This window comes from Pseudophryne corroboree, chromosome 5 (assembly GCF_028390025.1).
Source record: "Pseudophryne corroboree isolate aPseCor3 chromosome 5, aPseCor3.hap2, whole genome shotgun sequence".
Taxonomy (NCBI): Eukaryota; Metazoa; Chordata; class Amphibia; order Anura; family Myobatrachidae; genus Pseudophryne; species Pseudophryne corroboree.
Window position 1 is genome coordinate 630523438 of NC_086448.1, and position 10418 is coordinate 630533855.

At 45.0% G+C, this 10418-nt stretch overlaps 1 pseudogene; it reads right to left on the minus strand.

The window, feature by feature from the left end:
* Window positions 1–7025: 7025 nt before the first annotated feature.
* Window positions 7026–7145, minus strand: LOC134930501 (5S ribosomal RNA; annotated as a pseudogene).
* Between the last annotated feature and the right edge of the window lie 3273 nt (window positions 7146–10418).

The following is a 10418-nucleotide window of genomic DNA, read 5'->3' on the forward strand; positions in this document are numbered from 1 at the left end:
GCTTCTAAGGCTACTGGACACCATTAGCTCCAGAGGGCGTCGGAACACAGGTCTCACCTGGGGTTCGTCCCAGAGCCGCGCCGCCGTCCTCCTCACAGATGCCGAAGATAGAAGCCGGATGAGAAGGCAGAAGACATCTTAGGCGGCAGAAGACATCAGATCTTCATGAGGTAAGGTGCGCAGCAGTAAGCTGCGCGCCATTGCTCCCAGTCACAAACACACAGAGCAGCACTGAAGGGTGCAGGGCGCAGGGGGGGCGCCCTGGGCAGCAATAAACCTCACATTTGGGCAAATGCAGATTGATTAGTCTGCGGAGGCAGTAAATCTATGATCCCCCGCCATTTTTATTAAAAATCACTAAGGCCGAAGCCCGCCGTCGGGTGGGCGGGGCTTGATCCTCAGCACTAACCAGCGCCATTTTCGTCGGCATGGGTGTGTAGCGCAATTGCAGCTTGGACAGATGAGCTGACAGATCAATTTGATAATATGGATAAGGATACTATATTCTTAACTCTAGCCCATATTAAAGACGCAGTCTTATTTATGAGGGATGCTCAAAGGGACATTGGATTGCTAGCTTCTAGGGCCAATGCCATGTCTATCTCAGCGAGAAGATCCTTATGGACTCGCCAATGGACGGGTGATGCGGATTCCAAAAAACATATGGAAGTACTACCCTACAAGGGTGATGTATTGTTTGGGGATGGGCTGACGGACCTGGTTTCCACAGCTACAGCAGGTAAATCAAATTTTTTACCATATATTCCCCAACAGCAAAAGAAAGGAACACCCTATCAGATGCAGTCCTTTCGGTCCCACAAGTCCAAAAGTGGTTGGGGATCCTCTTTCCTCGCCAAAGGTAAGGGCAGAGGCAAGAGAGCACCTGCTTCGGCAGGTGCCCAGGAACAAAAGTCCTCCCCGGCTGCTCCAAAACCCACAGCATGACGCTGGGGCTCCCCTGAGGGAGTCCGCACCGGTGGGGGCACGTCTTCAGGCCTGGGTCAGTTCGGACCTGAATCCCTGGGTGTTGGAAATAGTTTCCCAGGGTTGCAAATTGGAATTCGAGGAGGTGCCCCCGCGCCGCGCCGATTTTTCAAATCGGCCCTACCAGCTTCCACATCGGAAAGGGATATAGTGTTAGCTGCAATTCAAACGCTGTGTATACAGCAAGTGAGAATCAAGAGAGCACCAGCAGGGAAGAGGTTACTACTCAACCCTATTTGTGGTCCCGAAAGCGGACGGTTCAGTCAGACCTATTTTGAATCTGAAATCCCTAAACCTGTACATAAAAAGATTCAAATTCAAAATGGAATCTCTCAGAGCGATAATAGCCAACATGGAGGAGGTGGAGTTTATGGTGTCTCTGGACATAAAGGATGCGTACCTTCATGTCCCCATATATACCCCCCATCAGGAATACCTGAGATTCGCTGTACAGGATTGTCATTACCAATTTCAGACGTTGCCGTTTGGACTCTCCACGGCCCCGAGGATTTTCACCAAGATAATGGCGGAAATAATAGGGGGTCCTGCGCAAGCATGGAGTCACAATTATCCCATACTTGGACGATCTCCTGATAAAAGCGAGATCAAGGGAGAAATTGCTGAGCAGTGTGGCGCTCTCTCTGAGAGTGCTCCAGCAACACGTTTGGATTCTAAATCTACCGAAGTCAGTTGATTCCGACAACTCGACTACCGTTCCTAGGTATGATACTGGATACGGAACAAATGAAGGTCTTCCTCCCAATAGAGAGAGCCCAAGATATCCAGAACATGGTCAGAGACCTGCTAAAACCGAAAAGGGTGTCAGTTCACCAATGCACTTGAGTTCTGGGGAAAATGGTGGCGGCCTACGAGGCCATTCCCTTCGGAAGGTTCCATGCAAGGACTTTTCAATGGGACCTTCTGGACAAGTGGTCCGGGTCCCATCTGCACTTACATCGGAAAATAACTCTGTCCCCAGGGACCAGAGTGTCCCTCCTGTGGTGGTTGCAAAGTGCTCACCTCCTGGAGGGTCGCAGGTTCGGAATTCAGGATTGGATCCTGGTTACCACGGACGCGAGCCTCCGAGGATGGGGAGCGGTCACACAGGGAAAAAATTTTCAGGGTCTTTGGTCAGACCAGGAGTCCTGTCTACACATCAATGTATTGGAACTCGGGGCCATTTACAACGGCCTTCGACAAGCGGAGAGTTTTCTTCGAAACCTACCGGTTCTGATTCAATCAGACAATGTCACAGCAGTGGCTCATGTGAACCGCCAAGGCGGGACAAGAAGCAGAGTCGCGATGGCGGAAGCCACAAGGATCCTTCTCTGGGCGGAAAATCATGTAAGCGCTCTGTCGGCTGTCTTCATTCCGGGAGTGGACAACTGGGAAGCAGACTTCCTCAGCAGACACGATCTCCATCCAGGAGATTGGGGACTTCATCAAGAAGTCTTTGCAGACGTAACACGTCTTTGGGGAACTCCTCAAATAGACATGATGGCATCACGCCTCAACAAAAAACTTCGGAGGTATTGCTCCAGGTCTCGGGACCCTCACGCAGTAGCAGTAGACGCTCTGGTAACACCGTGGGTGTTCAAATCGGTCTACGTGTATCCTCCTCTTCCTCTCATCACAAAAGTGTTGAGGATCATAAGACGAAGAAGAGTACAGACGATACGCGTTGTCCCAGACTGGCCTCGAAGGGCCTGGTACTCGTATCTACAAGAGATACTCACAGAAGATCCCTGGCCTCTTCCTCTGAGGGAAGACCTGTTGCAACAGGGGCCCTGTATATTTCAAGACTTACCGCAGTTACGTTTGACAGCATGGCGGTTGACAGCATGGCTGTTGAACGCCGAATTCTAGCGAAAAAGGGGATTCCGGAAGAGGTCATCCCTACTTTAATAAAGGCTAGGAAGGAGGTGACGGTAAAACATTATCACCAAATCTGGCGAAAGTATGTGTCTTGGTGTGAGACCAAGAATGCACCTACGGAAGATTTTCATCTGGGTCGTCTTCTCCACTTCCTACAGACAGGAGTGGATATGGGCCTGAAATTAGGCTCTGTTAAGGTACAGATTTCGGCCCTCTCGATTTTCTTTCAGAAGGAATTGGCTTCTCTTCCAGAAATCCAGACGTTTGTAAAGGGAGTGCTGCACATCCATCCCCCTTTTGTGCCTCCATGGGACCCGAACGTGGTGTTGCAGTTCCTAAAATCACACTGGTTTGAACCGCTTAACAAGGTTGAGTTGAAATTTCTTACCTGGAAGGTGGTCATGTTGTTGGCCTTAGCATCAGCAAGGCGAGTGTCAGAATTGGCGGCTTTGTCACACAAGAGCCCCTACTTGATTTTTCATGTGGATCGAGCTGAATTGAGGACACGTCCGCAATTTTTGCCTAAAGTGGTTTCTTCGTTCCATATGAATCGACCTATTGTGGTGCCTGTGGCTACAAGTGACCTGGAGGATTCCAGATCCCTGGACGTAGTCAGGGCCTTAAAAGTTTATGTAGCCAGGACGGCTACAATTAGGAAAAACAGAGGTTCTGTTTGTCCTGTATGAGGCCAATAAGATTGGCGCTCCAGCTTCGAAGCAGACTATTGCTCGCTGGATCTGTAATACGATTCAGCAGGCTCACTCTACGGCTGGATTGCCGGTACCAAATTCGGTTAATGCCCATTCTACTAGGAAGGTGGGCTCTTCTTGGGCGGCTGCCCGAGGCGTCTCGGCATTACAACTTTGCCGAGCGGCGACTTGGTCGGGGTCAAACACTTTTGCTAAATTCTACAAGTTTGATACCCTGGCTGATGAGGACCTAGCGTTTGCTCAGTCGGTGCTGCAGAGTCATACGCACTCTCCCGCCCGATTGGATGCTTTGGTATAAACCCCATGGTCCTTACGGAGTCCCCAGCATCCTCTAGGACGTAAGAGAAAATAAGATTTTAAACCTACCGGTAAATCTATTTCTCCTAGTCCGTAGAGGATGCTGGGCGCCCGTCCCAGTGCGGAAACTCTGCAAGACTTGTATATAAGTTGTTGCTTACATAAGGGTTATGTTACAGTTGACATCGGTCTTGGACCGTTACTGTCGTTTCTTCATACTGTTAACTGGTTATGTATGTTCCAGGTTACATGGTATGATTGGTGTGGGCTGGTATGAATCTTGCCCTTGGTTTGCTAAATCCTGCCTTGTATTGTCCATCTCCTCTGGGCACAGTTCTCTAACTGAGGTCTGGAGGAGGGGCATAGAGGGAGGAGCCAGTGCACACCCATAGTCAAAGTTCTTTTTAGGTGCCCTATCTCCTGCGGAGCCCGTCTATACCCCATGGTCCTTACGGAGTCCCCAGCATACTCTACGGACTAGGAGAAATAGATTTACCGGTAGGTTTAAAATCTTATTTTTTAATTTTTTCTTCTCTATCCCTACCCAGCTTATCAGAGAAGCTCGGGTCCAGGATCGTTGGTGCTGCAGTAGGGCAGCAGATGGCCTGTCGGTGCTCATAAGAGGAGCCCCCCGCCATTGACCAAAATCAGCAGAGCTGATTGCAGCCTCCGGCTGCACAAGGAAGCAGGACGGAGCTTAGCAGAGCAGCCCCGTCTTGGCCTCCACGGGTGGTGCAGGTACTGAGCAGTTAGGCAGCTCCCACTGCCGCCACTCACTCACTTACTTTATTGTTATTTTCTGGGCGGTCAGCTCACACTGCCGCCCATTATGTGAATGTATTTATTTCTTAATGTTTAAATTCCTGCTGCCTGCCACATCGGGTGAGAACCGTGTATTCCCCCCACACAGCAGCGCGGTCTCCCCTCAACTCATAGTGCTAAGCAAACAGCGGGGAGGGAGTGGGCAAAGGATCGGATACAGACTGACCCGCTCTCTGGTCACAGCCGCCAGCTCCCGTAGTACTGCAACCCAGCGCCGGGGGAGCCAGCGAGCAGTCCCCGGCACTGCAGCAGGGCCGCTCGCCGCTACCCGCCTCTCCGGGGCCAGCACACATGCCACCCTCCGACGGTTCACTCGGCACGGCTGGAGCGTGCGAGCTGGCCGCGGACAGATGCTGCCACGGCCCGCTCTTTCGTCTGCTCCCCAGTCTCCGGCAAGCCGCTCTGATGCACCAGCCGATTGAGTCCCGCCGCGCCCCAATCCCTGCTCCCGACGCTCCCCGGCTCCCATCGGCTGAATAGACGGAGCTCAAGGGGGGGGGGGGGGACAGTGGGGGGGGGGGGGTGTCTGCAGCTTAGTTGACCGCGGACAGCTCTCATAGCTACCGCGGTCCGATGCTGAAAGACAGAGAGAGGGGGGGGGGGAATGCCCGCAGGGAGGCCCCATAACTAAGCTGCGTTTAGGCAGCAAACAGCTCAGGCTTTTAAGCCTGTGAGGGGGTCAGTTATATGTGTGCATATATGCATGACAGCTGGGCAATATAAGAGCCTCTGTCACCTATGGATATATGTATATAGTTTTATATATCTATATATCTGGGTGTGTGTATATGGGTATATATTTATAGATATCTATATTTACAGAGGTCAAATTGTATGTGTATATAATACATTTATATGTGTGTGTTTGTATATGTATATTAAAAAAAAAAAAAAAAAAATATATATATATATATATATATATATATATATATATATATATATATATATATACACAGTAGGGTTTGAAAGTTTGGGCACCCCAGGCAAAAATTAATTTTAATGTGCAAAAAGAAGCCAAGGAAAGATGGCAAAATCTCCACAAGGCATCAAACTACAGATTAGACATACTTATAACATGTCAAAAAAAGTTTGATTTTATTTCCATCATTTACACTTTCAAAAGAACAGAAAACAAAAAATGGCGTCTGCAAAAGTTTGGGCACCCTGCAGAGTTAATACCTTGTACTGCCCCCTTTGGACAGCTGAGACCTGCAGTGTCATGGATTGTTCTCAATCAGCGTCTGGAAAGACCAGGTGATGTCAATCTCAAAGGTTTTAAAAGCCCAGACTCATCTGACCTTGCTCCAACAATCAGCACCATGGGTTCCTCTAAGCAGTTGTGTAGAACACTGAAACTGAGAATAGTTGATGCTCACAAAGCAGGAGAAGGCTATAAGAAGATAGCAAATCGTTATCAGATGCCCATATCCTCTGTTCAGAATGTAATTAAGAAATGGCAGTCATCAGGAACAGTGGAAGTTAAAGCAAGATCTGGAAGACCAAGAAAAATATCAGACGGAACAGCTCGCAGGATTGTGAGAAAAGCAAATCCACGTTTGACTGCACGATCCCTCCAGGAAGATCTGTCAGACACTGGAGTTGTGGTACACTATTCCACTATAAAGAGATACTTGTTCAAATATGGTCTTCATGGAAGAGTCATCAGAAGAAAACCTCTTCTACGTCCTCACCACAAAAATCAGCGTTTGAAGTTTGCAAATGAACATATAGACAAAGAAAAAAGCTTTTTTTGGGGCCGCACTAGTCTTACAATAAGGTTGTAATGCCCTCTGAAAGACTGATTTATGACGCTGAATTGCGTTATGGATACAGCAACTTTATGCATAGGAAAAATCCTTTTTGCAGATATTTGTTGCTATCAGTGGTGCTCCCTAGAGTCAAGAAGAGTATAAACAAAGAAAACCCAACAAAAAAGAAAAGTTGGAAAGTAGACTCTTGTGTGGGAGCACTCTATTCAGAGGATTGGATATATACAGTATTAATCAATTCTGATAAGACATAATTTTATTAATTCATTATTAAAATATGAATGTAGGAGTAAATTGTACGTAAGATAATGTAGCTACGCGAAAATATAACACTATATTGTGTGCAATTAATGTGGTTTTCAATACCACAATAGAAACCGGAAATCAAATATTTGGGCTGTTGGTTTTACTGAGATAACAGTAACACCTTTGTATAATATATGACCATCATTTATTCTACAGCAGTCCTATTCAGGATTAATTAGTCGTAGAGGATTAAATCATAGGTCATACAGAACCGAATGCCAATTGGTATTATTAGGGATCACTCTAGATCGGGCAGAAGAATATTTTGCAGTAGCAGGGTGTTCCAGGGTGGTCTCCCATCCGAGTACTGACCCGGCCCTCCACTGCTTGGCTTCCAAGATCAGACGAGATCGGGCATCTCCAGCGGGGTATGTCCGCAATTTCTTAATCTGCCCGTTCAGTCAATCCCAATACCTGTATCGCCAGAGTTGTATAACAGAGGTGAACTGAATCAGTCGTATGTTCAGTATCTGAAATTATCTTGTGCCCATGAAAATAAATTTGTAGCAATATTGATCACCATGCAATAATACACGGGCATCCACTGTGCATTTAAACAAGGTTATATTAGCGACAGTTATCATATGCAAAGATTCTATGCAAGGGTGTCTACTTGCATACCCGGGATATGATAATGATGTATAATCAGGCAACAATTATAGCAAACCTGTTGCTGTAGGCAATATATAGTATATGTGGCCTCTAATAATTTATACCACACACGCCACCACAGCAAGGAAAATGCACACAGAAATAATGATTGAGTAACAATTTGCTGCAATTATGCAGCTAGTAAACCTCTTTAGGATTCTTTGTGCAATAATCTGCCGTATGTGCCCATGAAAATGAAATTGTAGCAATATTGATCAAAATGCAATAATAATACACAGGGACATCCACTGTGCATTTAAACAAAATTACATTAGCGACAGTTAGCATATGCAAAAATTCTATGCAAGGGCGTCCACTTGCATACCCGGGATATGATGATAATGTATAATCAGGCAACAATTATAGCAAACCTGTTGCTGTAGGCAATATATAGTATATGTGGCCTCTAATAATTTATACCACACACGCCACCACAGCAGAGAAAAATGCACACAGAAATAGTGATTGAGTAACAATTTGCTGCAATTATGCAGCTAGTAAAACCTCTTTAGGATTCTTTGTGCAATAATCTGCCGTATTTAGGAATATAATAGTTTGCTCCTAATACCTTATTAGATACCACATAAATCCAGCACCTTTTGGAGCAGTCAAAGAATGTGTATGCAATATGGTAATCAGATGGCTATAAAACTTAGGCTATCAATGATAGACATATAGAACATTGTATAATGCATACATATAGGCAGCATCCAAGTATTTTGAGGCGAGTTAATAGCCTATTAGGGCTGTGCTGAGAAAAAATTGTTAGGAAATTTTGAAGTATGGTTAATGTATTATACGATACCAATCCCAAGGGGCTGCCTGTGGAGAACTGCCGTTTGATAGATCCTGTTGGTGACAGGGTTCCGGAGGTGCGGTGAAGCCAAGTTCGTATGCTGGCTTCAATAGGTAAGGTTTGAGGTGGTGGTCGGCTATTTCCTAACGCTGCCAGTGTCCGCTGCTCCACAGCGTGAAGTAGCTGTGTGCCTCCCGGCTCTCAGCGGCTAGACGTCGTTGCCCGGGTAACTGTCCTGGAGTTCCGGTTGGTGCGATCACGTGTGCGCACCACGTGATCGCATAGGGAGATGACGTACGTTTCGCAGTGTAGCTTGATCACAGAACGTAGTGTGATCAGTATGAGTTTCCTATTTAAGGACAGTGCTGGATGCTCATTGGGTATTCCGTTATGACAGACATTTTGTTTCACCTATCCTTGAGATTATAAGGACATCAGCCAGAGTGAAGGGAGAACGTGATAGTCTACACACAAATATATCTCCCATCTGATTGACATATAATTATTCAATGAAAGAAATAGTGATATTATATATATATATATATATATATTTATACTATATATAATATTATGTATGCCTGTTTAATAGCTAGTAATGGTTATGATATAAGAAATAATAGTTGATAAAGGTGCACATTTATTGGCCGCATACTTAAAAATAATTGGGATTTAAATTCTAAACACTAACAATTTAGAGGGTAACTATGTACATATCATTGTACATATATAAGATAAGCAGGATATGTGAATAAATAAATTTGTATAAAACCCTATATAATAAATAAAATATAAGAGGTGAAATATATAGATTATAAGTATAAAAGAGTAATTAATTAGATAGTAAATTAAAAATTGAAATTAGGTATGTGAATAATAATAGTATTAGTACTGATAATATATTACAAAAGGGGCCTATATAGATGTGATTAATATGAAGATGGAAAAAAAAAGGGGGGGGGGAAGGGGGGGCTATTGGGGGGGAGGGAAAAGGGGAAGGGGAAAGAAAGAGGGGGAAGTTAGGTTTGTATGGAGATGGGGGGGGTTTGGAAGGGGTTGTGAGGATTTGTTTGGGTGGGAAGGGAAATGTGGGAGGGTGGAGGAATGAGGGAGTGGGGGAGGGGGAAAGTGGGGGTTTGTTAATGTGGAAATAAGGGTAAGAGAAGGGCGTGATGGGGGAAGGGTTTTGAGCGGGGAGTGTAAATTTGTTAAAAAATAATAAATTAATGAAATATATGTGATGAATAATGGATGAGAATGATGATGGAGGTGATTTTGTAATAATAGTAACTAGGTTAGTGGTGTGTAACATTTGTGATTAGATATAAAGTGACAAATAAAAGTGTAGGGACTGTATCTTACTTTGTATGTGGACAGTTGATAACCTAGGAACCCATGTTGAAATGAAGTGAAGGTAGATGTGTGGTGGTGTTTGAAAAAATAATTGATAGTAGTGAGTGTGATAATTGTACTAATTTTCTATGTTGTGCTACTATACTAGCTATATCAGGCATGTCCAAACTGCGGCCCTCTAGCTGTTGTGAAACTACACATCCCAGCATGCCCTGACACAGTTTTGCTGTCAGAGAATGCTAATGCTGTGTCAGGGCATGCTGGGATGTGTAGTTTTTCAGCAGCTGGAGGGCCGCAGTTTGGACATGCCTGAGCTATATATTAAGTGGCATATACTAGTATTATAAAATTAATATGTACAATCTAGAAGAAGAAAGAGTGGATTCTTCATGACTCTAATAGTAAGTTAATTAATTTAAAAAGACCCCGAAGTTGATATTTTCATTCATGCCGGCTGGATGTATAGTTCCCATCTTAAAGATCCATTCGCTTTCTTTCTTCAATAGACTGTCAGTTAAATTTCCTCCTCGTATTCCAAGTCTGATCCTTTCTAGTCCAAAGATCTTTAGCTCTTCATACCTGCTCCCATGGCAGGTATAGAAGTGACGGGCAACTGATGTCAGTTGTTTCATCCTTTGCCTATCCGTGATGGCAATGCGTATGGATCCTCTATGTTCCAGGATACGCTGTTTAAAGGGTCGTGTCGTCATGCCAATATATTTCTGGTTACAACTACAGCTGAGGCAGTAAATAACACCCTCCGTTTGACAGTTTATGTAGTCCGTAATTGTAATTGTATTGCCATATTTGTCCTCTACTTCTTTTATGGGGACAATGAATTTACAGGCTTTGCATTTC